Source organism: Tenrec ecaudatus, chromosome 12 (genome assembly GCF_050624435.1).
Source record: "Tenrec ecaudatus isolate mTenEca1 chromosome 12, mTenEca1.hap1, whole genome shotgun sequence".
Taxonomy (NCBI): Eukaryota; Metazoa; Chordata; class Mammalia; order Afrosoricida; family Tenrecidae; genus Tenrec; species Tenrec ecaudatus.
In genome coordinates this window covers 130,345,794-130,372,564 of record NC_134541.1, presented here as the reverse complement: position 1 = coordinate 130,372,564, position 26,771 = coordinate 130,345,794, and the positions used below count along the sequence as shown (strand labels likewise).

The window sequence follows — 26,771 nt, the reverse complement described above, 5'->3', positions numbered from 1 at the left end:
CAGGTGCCAGGTTGGCAAGGGGTGGATTGCGATAGTTTATTGTGCCAGCCTGGCCAATAAACACAAGTAGGATTAATTGAAGGGCAGAGGGAAAAATGGCTCAGTGAGCCTCGCCTTGCTTGACTCTCACTCTTTAATCATCAGACCTGCGTGCGGCTTCCTTGCTTGTTCTGTGCCTCAGTTTAAAGGGGTACACTACCTGTGGGATGCCTAGCCTGTGACTCTGTCGCTGTAAGTTAAGGTCCCTTTAAGCCCTAATGATTGGAATGTTCGTCTCTAGTGCTGGGGACCTACAGTTGATGACAGTTGGGGACCTGCCTTGCTGTTTGCTGCCTGGGTATATAAAGCCCAGCTCTCTCTACAGAAAGTGACTGACAACTGGGGGCTCACAAGCCTTAAAGGACTGCTAGTTTCTCACTGCTTTATAATTTAACTGTTAATTTCTTGTATTATCTATCTGTATATAACTTAACGGTTCATTTCTTGTATTATATATCTATCTTTATATTTATATATAATTACTAGCAATCTGGTTTGTCTCTCTAGAGAACCCTGTCCAACACAACAACCAACCACTCTGCCTAACCTTCCTAACCACTGTGCCTTGGGTGTGTGTGGGGGGGTAGATAGAAGGGGTTACCTGGGCGTGGCCCCTTCTGTCTTGGAGAGAGGTTCTGGCCACGATTCCTGTGTTCTGTGTGCTGAAACTGAATGTGTTCCCATGTCCCCCAATATACGGCCTCTCAAGGAGCTTCTGGAGCCTCCTAACCTCCCCTCACCTTCACGGAGGTCCTGATAAAAGAGCTTCTGGGGGGCGTCCTGGGGGATAAATTGTTACGATTTCTCAGCCTGCTTCCCTCCCAGTGAAGGAGGATGCAGAGCTCTCCAGTCCTCCCTAGGCCTTCCGTCAACCTATGGACCCCGCACCCAGAGGAGTGGGAGACCGATCTTCTCCATAAAGAAAGGGTGAGAAGGGGGAAGTGGGGGAGCAGGAGGCTCCATCTGTGTGTGACCCTGGAAGTTTCCATTGGTCTCCGTTTCTCTTTCCCCTGTATCATCTTAAGGAGCCCAGGTGTTGCTATGGGTTAAGTGTTGGACTGTTAACCTGAAGGTCAGCGGTTCAAGCCTACCAATGGTTTCAAAGGGAAAAGATGAGACTCTCTGCACCATAAATAGACTATCTCAGAAGACCTGGAGAGCAATTTTACTCCGATATGTGAGATCACCATGAGTCAGAAAAACCCCAGGTGGCCAAGTGTGTTATGCAATGAGGTCAATTTGAAAGCAGGAGCCAGTCCCAGGGGAATGAAGAACTTTCTCCTCCCATAAAACGTCAGTTGTGGAAACCCAGAGGGGCGGTTCTGTCCTGTCTCACAAGGGCGCTAAGAATCAGAATGAACTTGAGAGCCAAACATTGGGTTTTGGTTGGGTTCTGTTATTGCCTGAGCAGGGGAAAGGGTTGGAAGAAGGACCAGACCAGAAGACTTCCCAGTCGGATCTCAGACAAGAGCACCCTCACCGGGCCCCAAGTTCTTCTCCGTGGTTCTCTAATCAATTGACGCCATCTTCCCCTTTCAGGAAGACTGGGGCTGACAAGACCCACAGCTGGTCCTGGGGACAGGGCGTCCTCCTGCCTCACAAGCATGTGCTCTAAAGATGGAAGACAGGAAAGAGAGAGACTTACCTGTGGTCTCTGCATGTGCCTTTGGTAAAACATGCATGAAGTTGACCACTTTGGGGGTGTCTAAATCTCAGTCATTGTATCTATCCGGAATATTGGGTCCCTACCACCATTGCTTTCCACAATATTTTCATCATTCAAAGATGATATTTTGTGCCTTTTAAATAATAATTCTCCACTCTCTTCCCAACCATCTCCTACTCACCACAAAACTATTTTTATTTATGAATAAAAGTTCCTGAGTCCCATTGGTGGTGGTGTGGGGCTGCCTACAAAAGCACAGTGGTTCAAACCCATCAGCTACTTTTGTGGGAGAATGATGGAGCTGTTGGCTATAGAGATTTTCACTATCAAAATATTTTTTCAGTATACATATGTATATATTTTTCCCCAAATCATTTTATTGGGGAGTCCTTCAACTCCTCACAATCCATACATACACCCATTGTGTCAAGCACATTTGTACATTTGTTGCCATTATCATTCTCAAAACATTTGCTTTCTACTTGAGCTCTTGGTATTAGCTCTTCATTTTGCCCTCCCTCATGAACCCTTGATAATTTAGAAATTATTTTTCCCAGTATCAAATTTTAAAATATATATTTACCATCTCAAAAGCCCTGTAAGGGGCTGATTTGAGTCAAACTGCTGGATGCCAGTAGTATGTGTGTGGAGGGAAGGGGGCCGGGGTGGGCGGTTTTGAATGTGCTTTTTACATATCAGACTGCTAACCTCAAGGCCAGAAGTTCAAACCCATGAGCATATCTTTGGAAGAAAACTGAAGCTGTCAGTGCCCACAAAGATTTAATCTGGGAGACCCACAGGGACAATGCTAATCTGTCCTCCAAGGTCACTATGAGCCAATGTGATGGCAGCTAGTTTGGGGGTATTCTAGATAGCTCACATCCACCGAATCCGACAATGTTGGACCTGTCATGTCTGCCTTGTTTCATTCAGCACAAAGTTTTAGGTGAATCTACGTGATGCCACGTCTCAGGAATTCATTTCTTTGTAGGAGTATAAAGTGTGACAGTAGGAGCATTGGAAGTCCTGAAAAATGAAATTGGACACATAAACATAGATATCCTAGGTATTGGTGAGCTGAAATGGACTGGTATTGGTTGTTTTGAATCAGAAAATCCTATGGTGTACCTTGCTGGGAGTGATACAATCAAGAGGAATGGTGTGACATACATTGTCAAAAAGTACCTTGCGGAGACTTCCGGGAAGATGGCAACGGAGTGACACATAGCAGGGGTACTCCGCAGAATCCAGCCCAGGAGAGTTGCTTAGAGGGAAATTCAACACTGCTGGAACGCAGGAGGAGCATCATAAAGATTAGTAGGGAAAGACCCATGGGGTTTTCAGGGGCTGGGGGCTTTGGTCTTATCTCAGTGGAAGCAGGCTGGGGCTTGACCTCGCCCACACCACTGTATCTGTTGGAGCAGGGACCATTTGGAGCCTGTAGCAGGGCTTGATCTCATCACAGCCACAGTTTGCCCCTGCCTCCTTCAGGGCAAGGACAAGACCCAAGTAGCTTCACCGGCAGAGATGGGGGTTCAGATATATTTTTGCTTCTGTTTACGTCTCTGCTCTCTGTCCTGCCACCGTCTTGAGAGCTGCTCAGTGGCCTTCTCTCTCATCTCAGCTGAAGTTGCGGGGCTGCCATGGGGCAGGGACTAAACCCTGTAACTCCATGGTTTGGGAGTGGGACTCAACTGCATAGTTGCTTTTGTTTCCCTCTCTTCCCTATATTCCTGCGCAACCTAAATGCTCTTGCTTTTTAATTTTTTCCTCCTCTTTCTCTCTTTCCTGTTCTCTCACACTCCACTGCTAACCACGGGAGCACCCCCTTTTCCGTAGGGCATTTATGCCTGCACAACCCCCAGCTAGGTGAACTCCACCCTGTGTAGGTAGCCCGAGGTTAGGGAAAGCCGGCTTTCCCTCCAGCAGATATTCTACCCAACTTCTCACCCGAGAATTCCTGCCTGTGTACCTGGGGGCATAAGGCAGCTCAGCCAATGCCATCAACATTACAAGCTTTTGCAGGAATCTCTGTCTATCCTCTGCAACACCAAAGCAGGCAACCCACCAGCATTCTGGGGCACGCCCCTGATAGGGTAGCCACAGGAGGATAAAGGGGTAGGTTAATCCCATGGTGAAATTAGCAGTAGGCAGGTCGAAGAATCATACCTACAAATCACCCAGAGATAGCCAGTGCTCTTCAACTCACCTGGCTCCTCTAAAACAAGGCAACACAAACAGCCATCAGTCCCAACAACCTCAAAAGAAAAACAGGAGAAAGAAAAGGCAATGGCAGAAGAACTCCTGAACAAAACAACATACATAGAAGAAGCAGACATTGAGCTGCCACAGAAAGGAATTTTCAGAATGCTGTTTGGAGTCGTACAGGATATGAGGAAAACAATCAGAAAAAAGATGAAATGATAGAGGAGATAAAGTCCATACACCAAAGGGAAATACAGGAGCTTAGGGAGGAGATAACAAAAGCCAGTAGCAGAAACACGGACATTGAGAATAGAAGGGAGGAATCAGAGAACCGCATCAGTGACTTGGAGGACAGCCAAGCAGACTTTCACAAACGTGAACAAAAATCTAATAAGATCCTCAGAGAAGCTGAAGTAAACCTAGGAGCTATGTCTGATGCTATGAAGCGGAGCAACATTACATTATTGGCTTACAGGAGGAAGACACAACAAAGAAGTCATCTGCAACAATAGTGAGAGAATTCTTGGAGGAAAACTTCCCCAGCTTAAAAATGAAAACAAGGAAACCATTCAGGAGGCTGAAAGGACACCAGCAAACCTGAATCCCAAGAAGTCACCAAGGCACATACAGGTTAAACTATCCAACTATGAGGAAAAGGAGAAAATCATGAGAGCAGCTAGGGAAAACAAGCAATCAGATATAAAGCCTTCCACATAAGAATATCCTCAGACCTATCAGCAGAAACGATGAGGAAGAGGAGAGAGTGGAGTAACATATTCCAAGAACTGAAGGAAAACAACGCAAATGCTAGAATACACTACCCAGCCAAATTATCGATCGAGATAGATACTTATTTATGCTTGGTGGGTTGTTCTTCTGCTCATACTGGGTCGGCAAGGATAGAGGTGGGAAGAGTCAGGGGAGCAGGGCTTGTTCACAGGCACACATTGCATTGAGCCTCCCTAGGAGGAGAAATCAGGGTTTTGCTGCCCAAATCAAAGCAGAAGCTCAGGTGGAACATGGGGGGCTGCCTGAGCCTACTTGCTCGAATGGGAATGGGCTGGCTCTGAGCAGATGGGCACCCAACTGCATGATACTGGCCTCCTGAAAGGAAACCAGCTTTTATTACGTGGAGGGGAGCCACAGGTCAGGGAGGAGGGGGGTGACATTTTCCCAGCTGTGCACTCGGCAGAGGAAGGAGGGTGAGGCCTGGGTTAGAGGAAGGTGAGGTGAGCATCAGCAGGGACACCACAGCTCTCCTTGTGCTCCTCAAACAGACGGTCCAGGGCCTTCAAGTAGAGTATGTGGTAGTGGTCGACGTCTTCCTCCGTGGGGTGGAGGACCTGGGGCACGTCGATAGGGCGGCCCACTGGGGAGACAGGGACGCAGCTGCTGTGCACAGATCCCTCTCATGCCCAAGAGTATGAAGGCAGCTTGCCCTCAGAGATGAGTACTCACCCACCGTGGTGATGGTCCTGTGGAATAGCATGATGCCCCAGGAGGTACCCGAGAAGATGCTCTGGCCAAAGAAGATACAAGGAGAAAAGCCCACCAGTTTCTTGAAGGTCATCTGGCAGCGGTACTGCCAGCAGTCGGCAGGAAAAGTTTTGACATTGAAGATATCATTCTCTCCGAAAGAGTAGATGGGTACCAGGGAGGCCCTTGGGAGGAGAGGAGGGAGGGATGAGGCTGGTGGCAGGCACCTGAGTTGTCTCAGAGTCTCTCAGCTGCTTCTTCCCAAGACCTCTGAAATCACACCAAAGTGGGGCGTCCACCTCCGGCCACCAAGAAAGAAATGGCAGAAAGGGCTCACCTTTCTTGAGACTCAACGGTGCACTGAAAACAGTTACTTTTCTCATTTTGCCTTTACAAAATGACATGCTTGCCAGGCGGCGTGTGCTACTTCCCATGTGAGAAAACATGGGCTTGCCTCTGAGATCGTGGTAGGGATTTGAACCCAGGATGCCCGGGAGCCCTGTTTTGGCCACTCTAACCTTGCCTTTTTCTGATGCACAGATATGGAGTGGGGTGGGCAGAGGTTGCGCACTGTGATTGGCTGAGTGTGAGCACTCAGTCACGGAGGTGGGCACTCTCCCTGCCTGTATGGCCCTTCAGCGGGACCCTGGTGAAAGCTGCAGCATCTTCCACTGACTCCAGGGGACATCAGAGCCACTCACCCATGCCGAAGCGCAAGGCGCACGAAGCCTTTGCGATTCAGGAGACTAAGGCAGTGCTGGCCAGGGCTTGAGTACAGGGCCTCCTGCGCACCCCCGACGATGATGACCACAAGCTGTCGGCACGGGTTCTGTGATAGGATTTGGTCCAGGTTCTGACGATCCACAGAAATCAATCCTGTAAGGCGGGGGGGGGGGGTGGCTGGGGACGCAGGAAGCAGTCATCACCAGCACAGAGTCCCCTGAGTCCCTCCACTTTATGGGAAGGGTGAGCTCCAACTTCTGTCCCATATCCCCTCATCCCACGCTGTGTCAGCCTCTAGTCCACATGCCTGCACCAGGTCACCAGCATCCACGCAAAGCACCTGAAGCGAGTGGTGCTGGTGGAGGTGTACTCTAGCCCTGGGCACTGTTTCCTGCTGCTGCTGCTGCTGCTGCTCCTCCTCCTCCTCTTCACCACCTCCTCCTACTCTTCTACCTCCTCCTTCTCCTTGCTCACCAGAAGTCATGAGATATTCATGGTAGATGGGGAGGTAGAAGATGCCTGCCAATGTAGTAAGCAGGGACCGGAGCCCAGGGAACAGCTGGGAGAAGGCATTGCTCTCTGTGCAGAAATTGCAGAAAAACCCGATGCACATGATCCCGTGGGGGTGGGCGCCCATCACATAATTGTGGTCAGGGGGGCAACTCGGTTGTTTTCAACAGCTGTGCGTGTTCCGGCAGGATTGGGGAGAGAGAGACAAAGGGAACATCACACTGGGAAAAGTTAGTCCTACTCCTCAGTGGACCTCCAAGTGTAAGGTCCTGGGAGGGGCCAGAAGATGGCCGTGCGCCCCCTCCCCACTGCCTGTGCCTGGGCCATCTGACCAGTCACCTTGATAGGAAAATAATCCCTCAGGTACTTCCAAATTGTCCAGTTCCTCTTCCACGTGGAGCATCTTCCACCTGGGATCACAGGTCACAGAAGTTGGCATGTCACAGTCCTCCCAGGGTCCTGTCCTGACAGTTTTTGCTGGGAGGGGGCCGGGGAGGCAGCTGTACCAAACTCACCTTGGTTGGGGGTATCCCAGTGCAGGTAGAGCCAGGCAAAGTAGAGAAGAGAGATTGACCACAGCGAGGTGAAGAGGAGGAGGAAGAGCAGGCTGGTGGAGAAGGCGCCTGGGTGAGAGGTGAGAGGGAATGAGGAATGAACTCGCTAAGAGTTTCCGGGTTGCCTTGGCCTGTAGGGTGAGGACAACTGGTTGCCCTCCCTCCACTCCAAGACACCCAAGCCTCTCCCATTCTGCTCACCCATGAAAAGAAATGTGGTCACATAGTGCAAGGATGATGCTGATTCCAGCCACCGCCTTCCTCGGGTTTTCATGGTAGGTGAGGGAGGGGGAGCCTCCATTCCAAGGCCTCCTGTCTTCTGTGGTTTTCAGGGTGCCAGAAGGCCCCCAAGTGAGAGCTTGGAAGCCTGCCCTCAGTAAGGTTTTCTCGGCCTGGAAGCCTGGCTTTCCCTGTGCGTGTGAGTTGGCGAGTGGCCGTGGCCCTGAGATCCGTGGACCGGAGGCCAGAAGGCTCCTGACTTTTTCCTGGAACTGATTTTTGACCCTCTTCCTATCAGAGATTTAGGCTGGCTGCTGGGCGGGGCCGGGAAAGGCGTTTTCGAGGGAGGGGTAGCCCGTGGGTGCTGGAGAGATTGGTGTTGGGTCGGGGCAGTGGAGCTTATCCAGTGGGTCCCAGCAGTGCCAGGTATGTGTGTGGGTGGCAGGGGGCACACAAATCCCCAGGAGATGATTCCTCCAATGCCTTCCCCAACCTAGGGCTGTTGGCAAGTCACAGTGAGGGTCAAGGCCAAGGGGACCGGGAGGTGAACCTGCGCCCTGGTCCTGGCTGTCTGCTAGCGCACTCTCGCGGGTGCTGGCACACGTGCGCACACGCACACACACACACGTGCGCAGGGTTCCTCTTCTTTATTTCACTCCCTGGACACCCGGAGGTGAGTGTGGGGGCAGCAGGTCAGTTTAGGAGGGGATGAGGTGGCAGCGGGCAGGGCCACCTTAGAGCTCATGGAAGAGGTGGGCAGGAAAGAAACCAAGGGTGAAGGTCGCCCTCTGTCTGCTTGGCGTGGCCTGACTAGAGGACTCCTGTGTAGTGAGGCGGGGCGCGGCGACCAGCAGCAGGTCCTGGAACCATTGAAGAGCCTGGGGCAAGGGACAGCAGCGCCCACAGCCAGGATCTCAGCGCCTTGGTGGTCTCCAGGGCGAGCTCCTTCTCTCTGAGCGAGAAGCCCCACACAAGCAAGGCCTGGAGAGGGGCATAACTGCGTGGACGCAGACTAACCGCCCATGCCCACCACTCATTCATGGCGCAACCTGCGCACCTGGCACGCACCGTGTTCTGGTGCCAACTGCACCTGAACACTCAGTAACTCTGGGTTTTGCCTGAAATCCCTCCCAGGAATCTCTCCTGGCCAGGAAAGGCCACCTGGCTGTCTCCAGGCCTAGAGGGCAAGTAGGAGGTTCTGGTCAGGTCTGAGTAGGTTAAAGGTGGAGAGGGGTGGGAAGGCCATGCTCAGAAACTGGACTCCTGGGTGTTGCAGGGGGCGAGTGTGCGTCATTGGGAATTTGAGGGCCAAGGATTCTCAACCTACCTCCACCTGCATTGGAGGAAAGCGAAGGGTCTGAGACCCAGCTCTGCCCACACCCACCCCCACGTCGCCAGTAGTCCCAGAAGATGGGAAGGTTGGACCAACTGGGTAGCATGAGCATGGCCTCCATGCAGAAGTTATCGAAGGCCCAGACCACCAGGATGCCGGGAGGGTGGAAACCGAAAAAGAGGTTGTGTGGAGAAGAATTCAGCTCTGTGGTCTTGAGGAGCTGGGGGTATTCGAGGCAGGGTCAGCCGAAAGGCGTTGAGGACTCTGATTGCTCGTAAGGCTCCTTCCTCTGTCACTCCTTCCCACAGGTCATACGCTTTAGACGGAGAGTCTAGCAGTATGCAGGCAGCCCTGGTGGCGCAGTGGGTTTCGCTGGGGCCTGCTAATTGAAAAGTCAGCAGTGTGAAGCCACCACTCGCTCCCTGGGAGAATGGCCATGCTTTCTACTCCAGTAGAGACAAACCATCTCAGAACCGCACAGGGGGTGGAGTTCTACCCTGTCCTATAAAGTTGCTTTGAGTCAGGATCGACTTGATGTCAGTGAGTTTGGGGATTTCTTGAGTTAGCGGCATACAAGAATATATGCCGTCCAAAGGGCCATGGGAATTATAGATAAGTGTCTAGTATGTAATTTCTCTGTCAATAAGACTCTTAGCCTGCTGCACTCCTCAAGGTCAGCATTTGCAAACACAAGTCACTCCAAGGAAGAAAGATGGAGCTTTCTACGCTCGCACAGAGTTACAGTAGAGGAAATCCACAGGGGCAGTTCTACCCAGTCCCAGAGGGGCAGGATCAACGAGATGGCAATGGTGATCCGTTGGGCTGCCATCCTCATGGTCTGCAGTTTGAAACCACCAGCAGCTGTGCCGGAGAAAGACTCCACTCCCATAAAGAGCTGGCTTCAACTCGATAGCAGTGAGATTGGTGTCAGTTCAAGAATGCTTTCTCTGAAGGTTCACAGCCTGAACAATTCCAGCTTTCTTACCCATCAGATCTCCACCATGGTCTGAGTGGTCAAAAGTAAAATGGAAACTGGCTTATAGTCTTTTGTGACACACAAGAGGAGGGCAGGGGGAGACGTCGCACAGAGTAACATATGACAAAACAATAACAATTTATGAATAAGAAGGGTTCATTAGGTAGGGGGGAACGGGGAGGGAGGGGGAAAATGAGGAGCTGATACCAAGGGCTCAAGTAGAAGGCAAATGTTTTGAGAATGATGATGGCAACATATGTACATATGCGCTTGACAAAATGAATGTATGTATAGATAGTGATAAAAATTGTATGAACCCCCAATAAAATGATTTTAAAAAAACAAGAGTTGTATGAGCCCCTAATAAAATGATTTTAAAAAATCAGGGGAGATGTGTGTCAGGGTTGCATCTTCTCACCGTACTTATTCAATCTGTATGATGAGCAAATCATCAGAGAGTCTGGATAACATGAAGAGGATAGTGGCATCAGGATTGGAGGAAGGTTTATTAATAACCAGCAATATGCAGGTGATACAACCTTGCCTGCTGAAAGTGAGGAGGACTTGAAGCCTTTGCTGATGAGGATCAATTACTGCAGCCTTCAGTACGGATCACAACTCCATGTAAAGAAGACCGAAATCTTCCCCACTGGACCAACAGGTCACATCATGAAAAATGGACAAAAAGTTGATGTTGACAAGGATTGGGTCTTGCCTGGGTCACAATCAATGCTTAGGGAATTAGCCATCAAGCGTTCAAAAAACGTGTTGCACTGTCTAACTCTGCTTCCCAAGACTTCTTTAGACTCTTGAACAGTAAGGATGCTACTTTGAGGACTAAGGTGAGGCTGGCCCAGGCCATCGTGTTTTCAATGGCATCTGATGCAGGTGAGAGTGGAACCCTGAATCAAGGACATGCAGGAAGAAAGGATGCATTTGCATGGTGGTGCTGGGGCAGCATCTTGAACGTGCATGGACTGCAAAAATGACAAACCCATCTGTATTGGAAGAAGTCAGGGGAGATTTTGTCTCACAGACCTTGCACATGCTTTCAGGGGAGACCAGTCCCTGGAGAAGGACATCATGCTTGGTCAAGCAGAGGGGTGGCGAAGGAGAGGAAGGCCCTTGACAGGAAGGATTGGCACGGAGGCTCCAACACCAGGAGCTATGGTGAGGATGGCTCAGAATGGGGCCGTGTTCTGTTTGGTTGGGTTGCTATGCTTTGTGCACGGGCTTGCTATGGGTCGGAAGTAACTCCTTGGCAATGAACAGTATTGGGTCACAGTTTTGTTTTTGTTTTTTTTGCTGCAAAAGGAAACTTTATTGTTTCTTTTGGTCCCCAGCTTGGGGGAGGGGTTCCAGGGCGGTGGCGCTGTGGCTGGCTGGCGCATCCAGGGGTTCAGGCAGAGGGGCTAAAGCCGGCAGAGGGGAGGAAGAGGGCCCCTGGCAGGTGGCTTGGCGCCACAGGTTCCTAGTCGTCTTTGAGAGTGAGCCTCTCCAAGAGATCCTCGCCCAGCCCGGCCTGGGTGCTGGCCATCTTCTTGTGGAGTTTCACCTCCTTGTCCAGGAAGTGGTTCTCCAGAAAGTCACAGAGATGAGGGTCAGCGTGAGTGGACCTCACCGCACGCAGGTCCAGAAGAGCCCGCTTGAGTTTTTTCTCCAGGGCTAGGGCAGCTTCCATGGCGTCCAGGGTTTGACCACACTCATCTTGAGACGGTTTCTGCACATATTAGAAGTGGTTCTGCAGCTTCAAGAGATGTTCGGCCCCCTCGCGGGTATTCTCCAGCTCGCGGAAGAAGTGCCCCACGCCTTCCAAGGCCACATCGTCGCGGTGGAAAAAGAAGCCCAGAGAGAAGTAGATGCAAGAGGCCTGCAGGTGCAGGTTGACCAGACGGTTGACGCCAGCCTCCGCGTCGGCGGAAGAATTCTGACGGATCTAAGGGCTAATGATGCGTCGGTTTGGAGGTCACCATACGCCACATAAAAGTGTTCGCTCGTCCCAAGAGGAGGAGCTGGCTGAGAAGATGGTCCCCATGTTACTTCCGGAAAGAAACCTGTTGCGTGGCAGAAGGTTGGAGGCAGGGAGTTCCCGGATCTGTTCTGTTCAAACACTGTTGAAGCAAGACACAGATCCACGGGACCACGGGGCGAGCTTAGCCGGGTCGCAGTTCTAATTCACCTACACATGAAGATCCTCGTTCACAGGACATGCCACACGAGATTACCTCATCTCACGTCTCACAGCAGACACGCGTGAGTTACGGTTGACTTGTACATGTGTGATTTACACAGTTCTCTGGCATCCATGCACAGTGTCAAGAACATTTGTACATTTGTTGCCATTCCTTAACTGTGCATGGATGGAAGGCTACATGGATGGGTGGGTGCATGGAACGATGGATGAATGGGTGGATGGACAGACAATAGATGGATGGGTGAATAAATGGATGGGTGAGTGTAGGCCAGTGGACATCCCACTACAGAAAGGTCTTTGGGCGCAGATGAGCTAGTCAGGTTGTGATGTAGCAACCTTGAAAAATACATCTTTCCTCTAGTTCCTAAATGCTTTCTCTCCACTCACTATCACGATCCCAATTCAACCTTACAAATCTGGCTAGACCAGAGGATGTACACTAGTACAGATAGGAAGTGGAAACACAGGAATACAGGGAAGAGGACCCCTTTAGGATCAGTATTCTGAGTGGCGATACTGGGAGGGTTGAAAGAGGGTTGGTTACAAACAGGGAACCTATTACAAGGATCTACGTATAGACTCCTCCCTCGGGGATGGACAACAGAAAGGTGGGTGAAGGTAGACGTTGGCCATTGCAAGATATGACAAAACCATAATTTGTATATTAGCAAGGGTTCATGGGGGAGGGGAGAGGTGGGAGGGAGTGTGAAATAACGATGAGGAGCTGATGCCAGGGGCTTGGGTGGAGAGCAAATGTTTTGAGAATGCTGAGGGCAATGAATGTACATATGTACTTTACACAACTGATGTATGTATGGATTGTGATAAGAGTTTCATGAGCCCCTTCAGACATCAAAGAACTAAAAATCATATCAGTGGGTGCCCACCTTCCTGATACGATCAATGAAGACAAATGTGTGCATGAGCCAATGTGGTGAAGAAAGCTGATGGTTCCCGGCTATCAATAGATATCGCGTCTGGGGTCTTGGAGGCTCAAAGATAAACAAGTGGCCATCTAGTTCAGAAACAACAAAGCCCACATGGAAGAAACACACCAGCCTGTGTGACCACTAGCTGTCTAAGGGAAGAGGTATCAAGTATCAAAGAACAAAAAATGATATCATTGAAAATGTGCAGGTGCAGAGTGGAGACTCAAAGCCCTTGGGCAGCCAACCGGACACCCTCCTACATGAATGGTTGTGGAGAGGAGATGAGCCAGTCAGGGTGCAGGGTAGCAACAAAGAAACATATAACTTTCCTCCAGTTATTAAATACTTCCTCCCCCCACTATCATGATCCCAATTCTACCTTCCAAATCTGGCTAGACCAGAGGATGTACACTGGTACAGATAGGAACGGAAAACACAGGGAATCCAGACAGATGACTCCTCCAGGACCAGTGATGAGAGTGGTGATGCCTGAGGGTGGAGGGAACGTGGGATGGAAAGGGGTAACTGATTTAAAGAATCTACGTATAGCCTCCTCCCTGGGGGATGGACAGCAGAGAAGAGGGTAGGGGGAGATGTCTGACAGAGTAAAAAATGACGAAATAATAACAATTTATGAATTACGAAGGACATCATGCTCGGACAAGCAGAGGGGTGTCGAAGGAGAGGAAGGCCCTTGACAGGAAGGATTGGCGCGGTGGCTGCAACAGCAGGAGCTATGGTGAAGATGGCTCAGAATGGGGCCGTGTTCTGTTTGGTTGGGTTGCTATGCTTTGTGCACAGGGTTGCTATGGGTCGGAAGAGACCCCTTGGCAATGAACAGTATTGGGTCACAGTTCTATTTCACCTAAACATGAAGATGCTCATTCACAGGACCTGCCACACGAGCTTACCTCACCTTACGTCTCACAGCAGACACGCGTGAGTTACGGTTGACTTGTACATGTGTGATTTACACAGTTCTCTGGCATCCATGCACAGTGTCAAGAACATTTGTACATTTGTTGCCATTCCTTAACTGTGCATGGATGGAAGGCTACATGGATGGGTGGGTGCATGGAACGATGGATGAATGGGTGGATGGACAGACAATAGATGGATGGGTGAATAAATGGATGGGTGAGTGTAGGCCAGTGGACATCCCACTACAGAAAGGTCTTTGGGCGCAGATGAGCTAGTCAGGTTGTGATGTAGCAACCTTGAAAAATACATCTTTCCTCTAGTTCCTAAATGCTTTCTCTCCACTCACTATCACGATCCCAATTCAACCTTACAAATCTGGCTAGACCAGAGGATGTACACTAGTACAGATAGGAAGTGGAAACACAGGAATACAGGGAAGAGGACCCCTTTAGGATCAGTATTCTGAGTGGCGATACTGGGAGGGTTGAAAGAGGGTTGGTTACAAACAGGGAACCTATTACAAGGATCTACGTATAGACTCCTCCCTCGGGGATGGACAACAGAAAGGTGGGTGAAGGTAGACGTTGGCCATTGCAAGATATGACAAAACCATAATTTGTATATTAGCAAGGGTTCATGGGGGAGGGGAGAGGTGGGAGGGAGTGTGAAATAACGATGAGGAGCTGATGCCAGGGGCTTGGGTGGAGAGCAAATGTTTTGAGAATGCTGAGGGCAATGAATGTACATATGTACTTTACACAACTGATGTATGTATGGATTGTGATAAGAGTTTCATGAGCCCCTTCAGACATCAAAGAACTAAAAATCATATCAGTGGGTGCCCACCTTCCTGATACGATCAATGAAGACAAATGTGTGCATGAGCCAATGTGGTGAAGAAAGCTGATGGTTCCCGGCTATCAATAGATATCGCGTCTGGGGTCTTGGAGGCTCAAAGATAAACAAGTGGCCATCTAGTTCAGAAACAACAAAGCCCACATGGAAGAAACACACCAGCCTGTGTGACCACTAGCTGTCTAAGGGAAGAGGTATCAAGTATCAAAGAACAAAAAATGATATCATTGAAAATGTGCAGGTGCAGAGTGGAGACTCAAAGCCCTTGGGCAGCCAACCGGACACCCTCCTACATGAATGGTTGTGGAGAGGAGATGAGCCAGTCAGGGTGCAGGGTAGCAACAAAGAAACATATAACTTTCCTCCAGTTATTAAATACTTCCTCCCCCCACTATCATGATCCCAATTCTACCTTCCAAATCTGGCTAGACCAGAGGATGTACACTGGTACAGATAGGAACGGAAAACACAGGGAATCCAGACAGATGACTCCTCCAGGACCAGTGATGAGAGTGGTGATGCCTGAGGGTGGAGGGAACGTGGGATGGAAAGGGGTAACTGATTTAAAGAATCTACGTATAGCCTCCTCCCTGGGGGATGGACAGCAGAGAAGAGGGTAGGGGGAGATGTCTGACAGAGTAAAAAATGACGAAATAATAACAATTTATGAATTACGAAGGACATCATGCTCGGACAAGCAGAGGGGTGTCGAAGGAGAGGAAGGCCCTTGACAGGAAGGATTGGCGCGGTGGCTGCAACAGCAGGAGCTATGGTGAGGATGGCTCAGAATGGGGCCGTGTTCTGTTTGGTTGGGTTGCTATGCTTTGTGCACAGGGTTGCTATGGGTCGGAAGAGACCCCTTGGCAATGAACAGTATTGGGTCACAGTTCTATTTCACCTAAACATGAAGATGCTCATTCACAGGACCTGCCACACGAGCTTACCTCACCTTACGTCTCACAGCAGACACGTGTGAGGTTATGATTAAGTTATCCATGTGTTATTTACATAGTTCTCTGTGTTCCATGCACAGTGAAGTAATGTCCAAGAGTAGCATGCCACTAGAATCCTATAAAGAGAGAAACAATAGAATTGTTGTTGTTTTTGTTGTTGGGTTGGAAGCAGCCAAACCTGGTAAAATACCAAGGGTTCCAAAGTTCAAAAATGGAGAAAGACCTTTTCTTGTACAGGAAGACTAGGGATTACAGATGAGCCAGGGGGGATATGAGTTACACGTGAGGCAGGAGGACTGGGGATTGCACCTGAGTTACATAGAAGTCACAGGTAAATTTTGCATGTGAGTTCATTTCGTTTCCATCACAGATTTTCCACACCAATGAACTGTCGACCCAAATTCCTCCTAGGGGGACATTCTCCTCATTTTCTTTGGGAACATCTTTATCATTTATTTATGCATAAGCTCTAACTTTGTCGTGCATCATCTGCGAGCCTTCCTTCTGAGAAGGAATTATTTTTAACATAGTCTTAAAATAGAATGATTCAGCCCCGGAGGACGGTGCACCTACTCTGCCAGTCACAGAAGAAGAGGAGTAGAGGACAATGGAAGGAAGTTTGCCCTCTGCCCTCTCTCAGCAGCTTCTCTCTGCCAGGCCTTTCATTTTAGTGCTCTTGCAGAATAAAATGAAATCAACTGCAAACTCGCTAGTCACAGGTTACAGAAGGGGAAATGGAGGTTCCGAAAGTGGTGAGTGAGAGGTCGTGGCGTAACTTCAAAACTTCCAGGTCTTGGCACATGCTCAGTCTTTGAGTTGAGCCCAACAGAGATCTCAAGCCATGAGACGATGGACAGCTGGAAGAGTTGTAGTCCTGTGAACAAGGACACTCTCAGAAACCCACGGGGCAGTTCTCCCCTGTCCTGTAGTGTCACCGCGAGTGGTAATCAACTCGACAGCAGTGACGTTGCTTTGGGTTTGGATGTGCCTTGGGCAAGGATGAAGGAAGTTAGAGACCTCGCTACATGAATTCAAAGGCACGGCATGGGGCTTTCAGCCAGACTTGACTGAGCTGTGTTTGATCCTTAACTCAAACTCAGCTTCTGTGCCACGCCTCCCCCGAAACATGCACCCCCTTCCCAGCCATGAGACCAAGTCCTATTCTAATAAGTCCCTTACGGCTCACAGGACTTTGTAGACTGTCCCTGTCTATTAGCGGAGGAAGTCCCATCTTTCTCCCTTGGGGTGGCTGGTGGCTTTGAGCTGCTGCTCTCGTGTTTGCAGGCCAAGGCACAACAACTGGGTCCTAGCTGTCCTACTTCTGCTCCCACGACATGGTCACTGTGGCAGCACCAAGACATCCGGGCAGCATATTTCTAGATGATGAGGCAGCAGGTGCAGGTTGGAACTGGTGGACAGGTTCTAAGCTCTGAGTTCTGACCTAGGGTTCATTAGGCTTCATCTTGCTGCTTTCTGTCAGGGCTTCCAGCGTTGATCAAGGTCTGAGACCTGACCTATCCCAGCCAAGCTTAGCCTAACAGGGAAGCTGATTGTTCAATTTCCTTCCATGTGACTGGAATCCCTGTGATAGAAGCCGCCAGCAATGGCTCATTGATGTGTGCTTCATCCTTGTGTTTCCCTCAGAAGACATCTCACCTGGGACCTCAGTCCTGCTGGCTCAACTCCTCATGCTGGGACTTGTGGTGTGGGGTCTATGGGTCTAAGGTCTGTGAACTGGTGGCAGATGTCTGTCATCCACCTGCATCCTGGACTCTCCACCTTCCTCCATATGAAGCCTTAGCCCCTTAGAAAAACTCCTGCCCACGATGGGTGCTGGATTAGGGAGCACCACGAACGGAGGGGTCACGTGTTGGGCTGCGAACCACAAGATCAGCAGTTCAAAACCACGCTCCACTCTGTGGGACAAAGATGAGGATTTCTACTCCATTAAGAGTGACCGTGTAGGAAATCCATCCCATCCTATAGGGTCACATAGAATGGGGACAGTAAGTTTGGAGAAAACCAAGTCCCAGTGTTAAATGTGTTCCAGTGACATTTATCCTCTAGTGGGCTAGGGAACAGAGGCTGCTTGTGAAGGCTCAGGAAGCAACAGGTTTTCTCAATCTTGGCTGGCTTCCCGGAGAGAGTGGTACTCTCCGAAGAAGGCTGACTGGCGAGGTTGGAGTCAGGGGATGGGGCGGGGCCGCCTACCAGCGTTGTGTCACAGCCATAGGGAGGGTGTGAATCTCATGGATGAAAAAGGGACACATTGTGCTTGTTCAAGGGACATCATGGTCAGTCCCTTCTGTCCCTGCAGATCTTTCCCCAGCAGGACAAGAACACCCTCAAACGGATTTCATGTTTTTTTCCCAGAGACACAAGGCTGACCTTGACCGACTGCCCCTTTCAGGATTGTGCTGTGGGCTCTCCATCCGCCCCAGTTTTTTCACAGGAGGTCAGTGCCCCCTCTCCTTTCTTACTCTATCAGCTCAGACCAGTTCTAGCCTCTTTTCAGATAGACTTGCCCCAAGGCCTCACAGGTACTGGGAGCATTGTAACATAGGTCTGCTTCCACCAACTCCATTTTTTTCCAGTCAAACTCTACTGGCTTCTCAATATCCCTCTCTAGCTTTAGGTCCAATGTCACTGCCATCCGTCAGTATGACACACTGGTTTTAGGGTTCAAATAGGGGTTGGATGGGAAAGGTAGACACTCCACTCTCCGTGACATCCCCCACAAAGGGCCCATACATCACCTCCCTTTCCTCTGGTGAGATGCACCCCCAACTCACGGGATCAGCAGACAGACTGAAGGCTGAGAGGAAGGAAGATCCAGCAGGCTCTGGGCCCTCCACTGCCCTGCACCTCTTGCCCCCAGTCCTTACCTGAAGTTCTTCCCTCTGCCCCCACTGAACACAAGAGAAAATCCCCAAGAAAAACCTGGGTGATGCTTATATTCAAGTTCATCCTGAGCCCTAAATTATCATAACTACCCTGTGTGTCTCTGTCAGCATAGTATCTGGTTTCTCCTATCTCACAGTGGAGAGGAACATCAAGTTCCATAGTTCAAGGCTGATCCTTTTAAGGTGGAAGTCACACCATATGTGCCTCCACCCTATGATCTTTTCACCAATTCTGACACCAAGTGGTCCCATAGCACAGGCTGCTCCTCTGCTGGGTTTGACAGTTCTTTGAAATGACGGCTCAGAACTCAAGGACAATACTCACGACTATGGTGTTTATTATGGAAGTAACAGTTTACACATTAGAATTAGGAAATATTCCAGATATGGTTTTCAGGATAGCCTCCCCTAAGCCAGGCCTAAATCAGGTTTCTCCTTGGCCTTCTGCCTATTAGCTGTTGGCTCCTTATGTCTCTTGGGCCGGCCTTACCTCTGCCCTGCTTCAGTAAGTGTTACAAAGCTCTTGAGCAATGCTGATACGCGCCTGGAGTCACCGCACGGACTGCAGGGAAGCCTCAGTCGGAAGACACTCCTTCTCTAAACCCAATGGGTAGACTAACCTAGTGCCCTCACGTGCCCAGAGACATGTCACTCTGTTAGCAAGCCTCCTAACCAAAGGGACTCCATGTTCTTGCTTTGTGAGCTGAGAAGTGCAGCACACACTCCTGCCAGTCTTTCGGTTCTCCTGCTTCTGCTGCTGCTTCTTGATGACCATTTCTCTCTCTCTCCAGTATTGAAGAGCTCAGTCTTCTGAGTCTAGCAGGGACCCGGCTCAGGGACGCCATGCCAAGGACTGTTCCTCATTTCAACGTTCTTGGTGCTAATAATAAGGCGTCTCCTTTCTTCTACCCCCAAAGAGCTCATTTTTAAGCTCAGCAGGATGGCAAAACTGACCTGTCTTCTTGTTAGGGTTCCAGAGATCTGCTTGACAGGCTGGGCCACCACAAGTGTGCCATGAACCTTATGTACATTCTTAGCAAATGATCCAATCCCTTTGGTGGGCCATAAGCCCCTCATCTGTACAGTCCAACCCACTCATTGGGCAGAAGCTGCAAAGATAATAGCCAGCGGATTCATACACTATAATTCACTGCCTTCAGTACTTTCACAAGGAGTCAAACCAGACCACACACAGACATGTTCAAAGCAATGAGGAGTCTCTCAGCACAATACACAATAGAGTTTGGAAATGAACGAGAGGAACTGCTGTTCATTTCTCTTTTCTCCTCTTTCTCCCGCTCTCTCATTCCCTCCTCCTCCTCCTCCTCCTTGCTCTTCACTCTTTGAAAGTGCTATGAGCCCATCCCCAAAGGGCAAGGCTCACCTTGGGTTCATTGACAAATGCTTCAATAGACCAAGAGCCTGTTAGAGAATGTATCCAAACCCCACTGAGAAATTCAAAGGTGAGATTGTGGCTGGCTGGGTGCTGTGAGGCACGAAAGAAGGAAGAACAGTGGCTACCCAGGGAATGCAGGCCCAGGGTGCCCAGGCATGGAGCTGGGGGTCCCACAGAGAAAGCCTGGGTGGAGCAGGGGCAGAAACCAGAGCCAGAGTTTAAGGAAGCAGCAGCACACGGGTTGCTCCAAAACACCTTCCATAACAAGCTCTGAAGACTTCCGGAATGGGGCTGTCAGGGAAAGGAATCCACTGTAACCAGGCTGTGTTGGGACAGGCCAGACCAGGTGAGAACTCGGCCAGCTTTCCCCAATGCCCTCTACTCCAGTCCCAAGGCATTATGAAGCAGCAGTGACAGGAGAGGCCAGCAAAGAACTCAAGCCTGCTCTTCTCTACACCCCCCTCCCCCAAACTCCATGCCTGTGCCAAGAGGGCACCTACTGGCAGCCAGACATTGTACTTACTGTGTCTCTGAGTTGATTCAGTTCCTCAGCAACCTTGTGTGACACAGTGGATCTGCCCCCTTGGGGTTCCATAGGCTGCACTCTTTACAGAAGTAGCTTGCCAAACCTATCTGCCTCAGATATGCTGGTTAAATTGAACCCCAGACGTTTCCTTAGCAACTAAGCACTTAACCACGGCATCACCAGGGACTCTTAGCCTATTCTAGCGAGGAGGGGCAAACGCTCTCCTTGGATAAAGAGGGAGTGCTGACTAATGCAAGGACTAAGTACTTCTCTGTACCAACTGGAAGTGAACACAGAACTTCTCACCTGAGAATGACCCTGGTAAGTCATGGGAATGCCTGTATTTTCATGGAGAACAAGGGGAAATTCTTCCACGGGATGTATTTTATGCACTTGTAGTTGGACTCATTGCATTTTGATGAATGGTTCTTATTTCAGTCTGGGATACAGACCTAAAGCCTGCAGTAAATATGACTGCGGAGCAATGCGTTATTTAATGTGGCTCATCTAGACAGTCTGTGGAACTCCCACCAAATGGCCTTTTCCTAATGCATGGGTTCTCCACCTGTGGGTCGCAACCCCTCAGGGGGTCTAACAACCGTTTCACAGGGGTCGCCTGATTCATCACAGTAGCAAAATGACAGTTATGAAGTTGCAACGAAAATAATTTTATGATTGGGCAGGGGAGGGGGGTCACCAGCACATGAGGAGTGGCATGAAAGGGTCACGGCATGAGGAAGGTGGAGAACCACTGTATAATGAGTCTGTCATCTGTGGAGGTGGGGGTGATACTGATAGGATTGGGTCTAGAGCGCTGGTTAACAGGATGCTTTGTGATTGCCAGGCTGCGGGGTATAAAGTAAGCGACCTCAATACCAAGAGAAAGGGTATCTCATTCCCAGCAAGGAAGAAGATCCGGCGGGAGGACTGGAGGTAGCACCCGAACGGATGGTGAGTGCACAACTCGTCTTAAAGGCGGAGTCACCACAGGGAATGTGGGTATGGGTGGGGGTGTGGTGCTCTATGATGGATGTGGTAATGATTGTACAATGCTCCTTGATATGAGTGCACAATTGAACAATTGAATTGTATGATAAGTAAGCTACATGCCAATAAAACTGTTGGAAGAAAACAAAGAAAAGTAAGAAGCTCCCCCGTGCCTTGAACCTTCATCCAGGAGATATCAGTGAGAGAGGACACAGCAGCAGCCTTACAGCAGAACCAGGATGCAGAGCACACAACAGAGTCATGGACCTCCCAGATCGCTGAGCAAGTAAAACTGAATGCTTCAGGCCCTGGGGTTGGTTTGTGGAGGGTGCGGCACTGGGCATTTAATAGGGAGAGCTGGGCTTGCTGCCCTAAAGGCCTGGGACTCAGTGCCTACAGTTGGAAGCTTCCGATGGAATGGAATGCCCTTTTGCCATTCATTGGCAGCCCCCAAAGACCTTTGTCTCATTGCTGGAGCAGGTCAGAGGCTGAGACAAGAGGCTAAAGGCCAGAGAGAGGACTGCCTAAGACGTGTGGTGAAGAAGAAACCAGTCCTAACTGAACAATCGTATCCTGCGCACATTTCATCAGAATTGTAACCTGGTGACTTCTCTCATAAACCTCATACTCGGGAGCATTGTCTGTGAATCTAGTGGCCCTTGCCAGGAATTAAGGAAGACCGCAGAAAGCTTGAGTTCGGGCAAGGAGAGCGCCATGGGAGACAGAACAAAGACTATACAAGGTCAAAGGTATTACAGGGAATTCAGAGATGGGTCTCTATATGGGAGTGAAAGCACCTGGTCCACAAATGGGTGCACTCACTGTAGCAGCCAAGCTTTTGAGACAAAAAGGGTCAGTGTTTGCCCAGAGGTGAAGCTCAGAAGACAAGAAAGACAGGAGCAGGGAAACGGTAAACCATGGAGGAAGTGGAAAGAGTGCTGCTGCCTTTTGGGTTTTACAATCAATATCACAAAGCAAAAGGCACGTGAATTGTTGAAGGGAAAACCAACTGACTCTGTCCGTTCACGCAAAGCATGCACACATGCTTCCCCCCACATCCACCACTCTCTTTTACACACACACACACACACACACACACACACACTCAGAGGAGCAGGTATTCTGTAAGGTTTACTGGGTTTCTGCTAAGGATGATAAAAATGGAACTGGATAACGGTGAGAGTAACTGATGTCACTGGATGATACAAGTAACAAATGGCTGAAATGACACGCATTGTACTGTGCAAAGTACAGTCAGGGGTGGTGGTGGTGGGACCACAACATAAGGCTCTGTAAACGACTGCCTGGTTAGATTTGTGTCCCTCCAAACACATGTGGACAGACTTGTGCCAACATTACTAACTTAATATCATTCCATTTCCACAAAGAAACCCCAAACCAAGCCCAGTGCCCTCATGTGCCTTCCCACTCACAGGAAGCCTGCAGAACAGAGTAGAGCTGCTTCACAGCGTTATGGGGACAGTCATCCCGGGAGTAGACAGGCTCCTCTTTCTCCTGCTGGGTGGTAGGAACTGCTGACCTTGTGGTTAGCAGCGACACCCATGACCATTACACCGCCAAGGCTCTTTCCGTGTGGGTGTTGGTGCACATCCCCACCAGGGCTCCTCTGCATGAGCTCATGGCTGCAGCCACTGTGTCCATGCACCTCCTTGAGGGCCTTCCTCTTTGTCACTGCCCTGACACTTGACCAAATGGGAGGGCTTCTTCAAGGGCTGATCTTTCCTGACAAAGTTTCCAAATTATGGAAGCCACTAGGCTCCCCCAAAGTGAGCAGGTTTCAGTGGAGTTTCCAGACTAAAAACAGCCGGTGAAGAAGGAATTGGCTCTGAACTTTAGAGGAAAAAGCTGCTGAAAACCTTGTGCATATAGGGCTCCTTCTTCTCCCCATGATGGGGCATGTGTACAAAGGCCAGCTATATAGCACACCTGTCTTTTCTACCAGTGGGATTGACGCCTCCCTTCCTACTCACAGGGTACCTCTGACCAAGTTCATCCTTTGCTCAAGGTAAGTCACTTAGCCAGCTAGTCTTCACCACCTAACTAAGGCCTGCTCACCCTCAAATTCAGCCCCTCCACCTAGTCCAACTCCCCAACATTGTCCCAGTGTCCTTTTGCTCTCAGCAAGCATGTGGCTTCATTCACAGATGGGGTGGGGGTGGCACAGCCAGGGGAGAAGAGCTTGTCCACATTATCACATTGCATTGAGGCTCCCTAGGAGGAGAATTCAGGGTTTTTTTCTGCCCAAGTCAAAGCAGAAGCTCAGGTAGAAATGGGATGTGTCTGAGCCTACTTGCTCAAACGGGATTGGGATGGCCCTCAGCAGACGGGCACCCGACTGAATGACACTGGCATCCTGAGAGGGAACCAGCTTTTATTAGATGGAGGTGAGCCACAGGTCAGGGAGGGGGGTGGCATTTTCCCGGCTGTGCACTCGGCAGAGCAGGGAGGGCGAGGCCTGGGTTAGAGGAAGGTGAGGTGAGCATCAGCAGGGACACCATAGCTCTCCTTGTGCTCCTCAAACAGCCGGTCCAGGGCCTTCAAGTAGAGTGTGTGATAGTGGTCGACGTCTTCCTCCGTTGGGTGGAGGGCCTGGGGCATGTCGATGGGGCGGCCCACTGGGGAGACAGGGAGGCAGCTGCTGAGCACAGAGCCATCTGATGCCCAGGAGGATGAGGGCAGCTTGCCCTAGGAGAAGAGTACTCACCCACCGTGGTGATGGGCCTGGGGAAGGGCATGAGGCCCCAGGATTTGGCCGAGAAGAGACTCTGACCAAAGAAGATGCAAGGAGCAAAGCCCACCAGTTTCTTGAAGGTCATCTGGCAGCGGTACTGCCAGGAGTCGGTAGGAAAAGTCTTGACGTTGAAGATATCATTCTCTCCGAAAGAGTAGATGGGTACCAGGGAGGCCCTTGGGAGGAGAGGAGGGAGGCATGAGGCTGGCGACTGGTGCCTGAGCTGCATCAGAGGCTCTCAGCTGCTGCTTTCCAAGACCCCTGAAGCCACACCAAAGGGGGGGCATCCACCTCTGGCCACCAAGAATGATCCTCCTGGAAGGGTTCACTTTTCTTGAGACTCAACGGTGCAATGAAAACAGGTACTTTTCTCATTTGGCCTTGACAACATGACATGCTTGCCAGGCGGCGTGTGCGCTACTTCCCAGGTGAGGAACATGGCCAAAGGCTTGCCTCTGAGAGTGTCAGGGACTTGAACTCAGGACTTCCAGGGCCTCGGTTTTGGACATTCTAACCTTGCCTCTTTCTGATGCACAGATATGGAGTGGGGTGGGCAGAGGTTGCACACCGAGTTTGGTTCGCTGTGAGAACTCAGCACAGAGGTGGGCACTCTCCCGGCCTGTATGGCCCTTCAGCGGGACCCAGGTGAAAGCTCCCGCATCTTCCACTGACCCCGGGGGACATCAGGCACGAAGCCTTTGCGATTCAGGAGATTAAGACAATGCTGGCCAGGGCCCGAGTATAGCATCTCCTGGGCACCCCCGACGATGATGACCACAAGCTGACCACACGGATTCTCAGATAGGATATAGTCCAGGTTCTGTCGGTCCACAGAACAGAATCCTGTAGCAGGCGTGGTTGATGGAGGTGGGTGTAGGAAGTAGTCTCCACCAGCACAGAGGTTCCTGAATCCCTCCACTTTATGGGAAGGGTGAGCTCCCACTTTTGTCCCATACGCCCTCATGCCACTAGCTGTCAGCCCCTAGTCCACGTACCCACACCAGATCACCAGCATCCACTCAAAGCCCCTGAGCGAGTGGTGCTGGTGGAGGTGTGACTCTAGCCATGGGAACTGTCAACTCCTCCTCCACCTCCTCTTCCTCCTTGCTCACCAGAAAACATGAGAAAGTCACGGTAGATGGGGAGACGGAATAAGCCTGCCAACGTGGCAATGAAGGGCTGGAGACCAGGGAACTGCTGGGAGAAGGCGTTGCTCTCTGTGCAGAAATTGCAGCTGTACCCGATGTACATGATCCCGTGGGGTGGGCACCCATCACGTAATTGCGGTCAGGGGGCAACTCGGCTGTTTTCACCAGCTGTGAGTATTCCGGCAGGATTGGGGAGAGAGAGGCAAAGGGAACGTCACCCTGGGAAAAGTTAGGCCTCCACCTCAGTGGACTTCCAAGTGTAAGGTTCTGGGAGGGTCCAGAAGATTGCCGTGTGCCCCCTCCCCACTGCCTGTGCCTAGACTATCTGACCAGGCACCTTGATAGGAAAATAATCCCTCAGGTACTTCCAAATTGTCTGGTTCCTCATCGACGTGGAGCATCTTCCACCTGGGATCACAGGTCACAGAAGTTGGTTTGTCAGAGTCCTCCCAGTCTCTTGTCCTGACAGTTTTTGCTGGGGCGGGGAGGGGGGGGGGCTGTCTGAAACTCACCTTGGCTGGGTGTGTCCCAGTCCAGGTAGAGCCAGATAAAGTAGAGAAGAGAGATTGACCACAACGAGGTGAAGATGAGGAGGAAGAGCAGGATGGTGGAGAAGGCGCCTGGGTGAGAGGTGAGAGGGAATGAGGAATGAACTCCCTAAGAGCTTCCGGGCTCCCTTGGCCTGTAGGGTGAGGACAACTGGTGGCCTCCCTCCAGTCCCAGGCCTCGGAGCCTCTCCCATTCTGCTCATCCAGGAAAAGAAATGTGGTCACATAGTGCAAGGCTGACGCTGATTCCAGCCACCGCCTTCCTCGGGTTTTCTTGGTAGGTGAGGGCGAGGGAGCCTCCATCCCAAGGCCTCCTGTCTTCTGTGGGTTTCAGGGTGCCAGAAGGCCCCCAAGTGAGAGCTTGGAAGCCTGCCCTCAGTAAGGTTTTCTCGGCCTGGAAGCCTGGCTTTCCCTGTGCGTGTGAGTTGGCGAGTGGCCGTGGCCCTGAGATCCGTGGACTGGAGGCCAGAAGGCTCCAGACTCTTTCCTGGAACTGATTTTTGACCTTCTTCCTATCAGAGATTTAGGCTGGCCGCTGGGCGGGGCCAGGAAAGGCGTGTTCGAGGGAGGGGTAGCCTGTCGGTGCTGGAGAGATTGGTGTGGGTGGGGGCAGTGGAGCTTGTCCAGTGTGTCCCAGCAGTGCCAGGTATGTGTATGGGTGGCAGGGTATCAGGGTGGCACACAAATCCCCAGGAGATGATTCCTCACATGCCTTCCCGAAACTAGGGCTGTTGGCAAGTCACAGTGAGGGTCAAGGCCAAGGGGACCGGGAGGTGGACCTGCGCCCTGGTCCTGGCTGTGTGCTGTTGCACTTTCGCGGGTGCTGGCACACGCGCGCACACGCACACACACACATGTGCGGGGTTCTTCTTCTTTATTTCACACCCTGGACGCCCGGGGTAGAGGGTGGGGGCAGCAGGTCAGTTTAGGAGGGGATGAGGTGGCAGCGGGCAGGGCC

The 26,771-nt window shown here is 50.8% G+C and overlaps 2 pseudogenes; both read right to left on the bottom strand.

Annotated features, from left to right (window-relative positions):
* Positions 1 to 5,124: 5,124 nt before the first annotated feature.
* On the bottom strand, positions 5,125 to 7,447 carry LOC142422964 (2-acylglycerol O-acyltransferase 3-like; annotated as a pseudogene).
* Positions 7,448 to 23,846: 16,399 nt separating this feature from the next.
* LOC142422963 (2-acylglycerol O-acyltransferase 3-like) lies at positions 23,847 to 26,116 on the bottom strand (annotated as a pseudogene).
* Positions 26,117 to 26,771: the final 655 nt, after the last annotated feature.